We start from the raw sequence: 6000 nt of genomic DNA, 5'->3' as shown, positions 1-6000 counted from the left end.
TCAAGGTCATGAAAGAAAAAGAAAGACTGAGGAACTGTCACAGATTAAAGGAGACTAAGGAGAAAGACAGGTTAATACAATGTGTGATCCTGGATTGGATCCTGGACCAGGAAAAGGACATGGTGGTACTATTGGTGAGATTTGGATATATAATCTGTAGATTAGTTAATAATATTCTACCAATACTATTTTTAGTTACAGTGGTTATATAAGATGTTACCATTTGAAGAAGCTGAGTGCAGGATACATGGAAATTCTTTATACTGTTTTTTTTTTTTTTTTTTGTGGGCAACATTTTTATTTCTGAAAGTTAAAAAAATTAAAAAGTCAAAAGAAAAAAAAAGAGGAAAAAGAAAAGAAACCAGGAGCAAGAGTCTAGGCAAACAGGGACTAATGTCAATGATAATGATGATGATGTTGATAATGATATAGACTAGTCAATTCATTAAAAAGAAATGCCTTCATTGAAACATAGTGGGAGCTCTTAGTAACTACTATGTTTCTGGAAGTTGTGTAGAATACACATACAATTAAGGAAGAGAAAACAGAGCTAAGGCAGTGCCTACTCTCTCAGAAAAAACAAGGAAGAAGGTCAGAAATGATACTTAATGCCTCAGTTATCTATGTACTCACACACCCACTGTATGAGTAATAAAGTGAATGTAAAATGTTAATACAAGCAAGAAAAGACAATTTTATAGGTATTGTTCAAACTTGGTAGAATGAGACTTCTGACTGGCATCAGTAAAAAGAAGGGTAAACCTGGTTCAGAGAGATACCATATGGGAGAGCAGAGGAGTAATATATCAAGAAAGTATAGCCAGTAATTCATTGGTAGGAGGGTGAAAAGCATTCCATGAAAATGAAAGGGACAAATGAAAGTGATTGTCATTGTGAAAGCATACAAGAGACTGCCCATATAGATAAAAGCTATGAATAGTACTTCATGAAGTCATCATCTTGGGGAGAAATGTTGATCAGAGACAAAAACCATCTGAGTATCTGCTACAAGTTTCATTATTCTGATAGCAACACACTGATAAATACTTGACTCTCTTGCTGATAATTATAGTTCTCAGAAAACTGAAGAAGCAATGAGGTAAATTGCTAAACTAGGCTTACTCCTGATAATAAGTAAGGAAGATCTCATTGTAAAGTGAAAGCGACAAGAATCTTAGGGAAACAGACCAAGACTGACTGATCTGGATCTGTTAAACAAAGGAATGCTGGGCACAGTTAGATAGGTTAACTAACCTGTGTATGTGTGTGTGTGAGTGTGAGAGAATGTGTGTGTATGTGTGTGTGTGTGTGTGTGTGTTTTAAAAGTCAAAAGGATCAAAAAAAAAAAAAGATAAATATCTCTTGTTCAAACTCCAAATAGAAAGATAGCTCAGGAGTGTGAAAGATTCCAAAGATAAAATTCAGATCCATACAATTTGCAAAAATTCCAATGAGAAATTAAAAAAGGAGAGATATCTAGTAAATTAAGCTGTCCTTCCAGATTCTTCTCTGATGAGCTCAAATTTTTAAAGTACATATATAGATGACAGAATGAAGGCTAGACTTCCAAGGACAAAGACTAAAGAGTATCACAAATGTCTAGGAACTGAGTCAGAAGGGCTAAAGTCCAGAATAAACCGAGGCTTATAAAATGGGAAGGACCACAATAAAGGTTTCTAATGTTCTGTTTAGTGCAGGACGTTTAAGGATAAGAAGCTAGAGCATGTGTGAAAAAGAACTGAGGGTCTTAGTTGACTGTAAGTTGGCAATGCCAAAAAATGCTAATGAGTCTTGAGATGGGTCAAGATGATAGTCATGAACACATCAGGGGACTTTCAGTCCCATTTGGGCCTCTGCTGTTGGCCCATAGAGCTTTGTGTTCACTTCTGGATGCCATTTTAAGAGGACATTAACAAATTAGGACATGTTTAAAAAAGACAGTTAGGAAAGTGAAGTGCCTTCAAATCATGTCATATGAGAAATGGCGGAATGAATGAGAGATTTAACTGGGAAAGGGCTTTGAGTGAAGGAGGGCCATCATGACTCTCTTCCTAATTGAAGGCCTGTCTGTCAGATGGAAGAGAATTAGACATCCTGTGTAGAATCAATGGCAGCTGGTAGAAGTATCATGAAGGTAGACTTCAACTGAACAAGAAACGACTTTCTAAAACATGAGCTACTTGGGAATTCCCTGGCAGTCCAGTGGTTAGGACTGAGAAGTCTGACTGCCAAGACTCAAGTTTCAATCCCTGGTCGGGGATATCCTGCAAGCCTGAGGCTGAAACAAACAAACAAACACAAAAAACCAAACCACCAAACCAGTGTGATCGTGGAGGAGAAAACAGCTCTCATTTGCTGGCCAGTCTTCCTGTCTTTAATGTCTCATTTCTGTTTCAGCTTCTTGAACAATCTTGTTCACGTCCAGTTTTCATCATATCACCTATGTTGCTCAAGAAACCAGTGACTCTCTTCTGCTTAGTGGATCAATCCTGAACTCTGCAGCTTAGCATTTGAAGCCCCTCCACCTCACCCAAGGGCTTTGTTTTTGACCCCTTTGAGCAGACTTAGAAAGTGTTTGATATATTCCAGCCCTGGATAACTGCTCCAGATAAAATAAAATATCAGTCTTATTGAGGTATAATTACATACAATGAAACTTATATATTTAAAACTTTTAACATACATAAACACCTATGAAATTATCACTGCAGGTAAGATGGTGAGCCTATCCATCACCACAGTTTTTCTAGAACCCCATTGTAATCCCTCCCCAAGCAACCACTAATCTTTCTATCACTATAGATCAGGGTGCATTTCCTAGAATTTCCTATGAATGGAATAATATAGTATGATACCATTCTTTTGGGGATGGGGGCATCTGGCTTCTCTCATTATATATATATATATACACCCTGAGATTCACCCATGTGTTTTGTGTGTTTGTCAATACTCAATTCCTTTATATTGCTAAGTAGCTCCATTGTATGGCTATATAACATTTTGTTTAGCCATTTATCAGTTGATAGACATTTGGGTCATTTCCACTTTTTGCCTATTATGAATGATACTTCTATAAACATTCCTGTACAAGTTTTTGTGTGGACATATGTTTTTCATTTCTCTGGGGTAGATACCTAGGAGTGGAATTGCTAGGTCATATGGTTAACTCCATATTAAACCAGTTGAGGAATTTCCAGACTGTTTTCAAAATGATTGTACCAATAGCAGAGTACAAGAGTTCCAGCTCCTCCACATCTCGAGGCCTTTCCTTAGCTAACATCTCAATGTCATTTCTTGTTGCTTCCCTCTCCCCCAGGGCTTCCCAGGTGGTGCTAGTGGTAAATAGCTTGCCTGCCAATGCAGGAGACTTAAGAGTCATGGGTTCGGTCCCTGGGTCAGGAAGATCCCCTGGAGGAGGGCACTCTAGTATTCTTGTCTGGAAAATCCTATGGTTAGAGGAGCCTGGTGGGCTATCGTCCATGGGGTCGCAAAAAGTGGGACACGACTGGAGTACTTAGCACACACACCTCCTCACCCAGGAGTTTCTTTCCATCTCCTCCTTTGGTTGTCTCATTCAGTCTCTTGGCTTTACATGCCATCTATCTGCTGACCACACCCAAATTTCTACTTCCAGCCACCACTCCCTCCTGAGCTCCAGACTTGTCCTGTTTGGCCAGGACAGCCCAGGTATGCTTTGTATCCTGACATAATTATCAATAATGTTCTGCTATATTAGTTTTCTATTGCTGCTGTAACAAATTACTGCAAAGTCAGTGGCTTAAGCAACACAAATTTATTATCTTAACAGTTATAGAGATCAGAAGTCTCACACAGGTCTTACTTGGCTAAATCAAGGTATCTGGCAAGATTGCAATGCTTTCTGAAGGCTCTGGGGGAAAGTCCATTTCCTGGCTCATTCAGGTTGTTGGCTGAATTCAATTCCTTGTGGTTGTAGGAGGAAATCCCCATTTCCTGGCTCTTGGGCATCTTTGTATTTAAAGTCAGCCAAGTCCTTCTTGTTCCCCATTTCTTCTGCCTCATTTTGCAACCTCGAATCTCTCTCCCACCTTCCTCTTCCACTTTATCTGGCCCTACCCAGATGCTAAGTGCTAAGTTGCTTCAGTCATGTTTGACTTTTTGTGACCCCATGGACTGTAGCCCACCAGGCTCCTCTGTCCATGGGATTTTCCAGGCAAGAATACTGGAGTGGGTTGCAATTTCCTTCTCCAGGGGATCATGCGGTTTTTTTTTTTTTTTTTTTTTACCAGTAGCACCACCTGGGAAGCCCCGATAAACTATGATAATTTTTCCATCTAAATATCCTTATCCTTAATCATGTAAGTCCCTTTTGCTGTGTAAGGTAAATATTTACAGGTTCTTGGGTATTAGGGTGTGGACACCCTTGATGGGGGGTTCATTATTCTGTCTACCACAACTGGTTTGGACAATTACATGAACAGCCTATGGTCTAGCCAACTGCCTACTTGACTTCTCTACTCGGATGTCTCATGGGCATTTCAAATTTAACATGTCCAAAACAGAACTTTTAATTCCTGCTCCACCAAAACTTGGGCCCCCACCAGTCTTCCCCACCTTAGCAAATGGCAATATTATCTACCTTTTTAATAAGTCAAAAGTGAAAAACCTAGGTGCCATCCTTGATTTCTTTCTTTTATCCCCTACATTCAATTGCTCAGCACATCCTGCTGATCCCAAACTGAAAAATCTATCTTGAACCTATTCACTCCTCTCATCCTTATGGCCACCTTTCTAGTCCAAGCCATCGCTTAAATTTTTAAAAAAATTTTTAATTTTTTGGCTATGTCGCTTGCAGGATCTTAGTTCCTAGACCAGGGATTGAACCTGGGCCCATGGCAGTGAAAGCACCAAGTCTTAACTACTGGACTTCCAGGGAATTCCCCATAAGTCATCATTTCTTACTTGGACTTTGTAGTAGCCTCTTAACTGGTTTTCCTACTCACAGCCTTGCTTCCTTCCCATCTATTATCCACATAGCAACCAGAGGGATATTTCAAAAATGAAAATCAGATTATATAGCATCTCTGCATAAAAGCTTTCAATGACTCCCTGCTGCACTTAGAATTAAACTTGTTTTACTCATTTATTTTAGAATTAAACATTTTACTATGGCCCAAGTGGCCACATATGACCTGGACCTCTGTCCAACCACATCTCATCTGTTCTCACTCACCACACTGGCTGTGCTTACTTCTTTGTCGTTCATCCAGCCTTTCCCACTACCAGTACCACTGTTGCACCTTCCGTTCTGCCTGCCAAGAATGCTCTTCTCCCTAGTTGCTTATGTGGTTGACTCATTTTTATTTTTCAGGTCTCGTTTCAAATATCACCTCTCATAGTGGCTTTCTCTGGGTGCTTGATTAAAAATACTTCCCTTACCTCCCATGTAATTCTCTAATAAAGCACCCTGTTTATCCCCCTCATAATATTAGAATCTATACCTCACTTGTTGATTAGTTTTTTGACTGCCCCCCTCACTAGAACATGGGCAAGGACCTGAGCTGCCTGGTGTACCATGATGCCCAGAGTGCAAGCTGTCATTGAATGAATGCACGAAGCCAGTCTTCACACTCTTTTGCAGATACCTTTTGCTTCCTTCCACCTCTGTGATACCACATGCGCTACCTTCAGCCTGCAACATATTCTCCCCTCAACTTATTCTTCACCAACTAGTATCCTTTTACTTCCTTCAAAATGTAATGTAAGACTCATTCCTTCCCAGGACTTCCCTGGTGGTCTAGTGGCTAAGACTCTGAGCTCCCAATGCAGGGGGCTCAGGTTTGATCCCTGGTCAGGGAACTAGATCCCACATGCTGCAACTAAGCATTTGCATGCAGCAACTAAAGATGCCATATGCTGCAACAAAGATCAAAGATCCCACGTACCACAACTAAGACCTGGAGCAGCCAAATAAATAAATATTGCAGGAGACTTGGGTTAGATCCCTGGGTCGGGAAGATC

This window comes from Oryx dammah, unplaced genomic scaffold (genome assembly GCF_014754425.2).
Source record: "Oryx dammah isolate SB20612 unplaced genomic scaffold, SCBI_Odam_1.1 HiC_scaffold_23, whole genome shotgun sequence".
Classification (NCBI taxonomy): Eukaryota; Metazoa; Chordata; class Mammalia; order Artiodactyla; family Bovidae; genus Oryx; species Oryx dammah.
Note: the sequence above shows the minus strand (reverse complement) of the source record.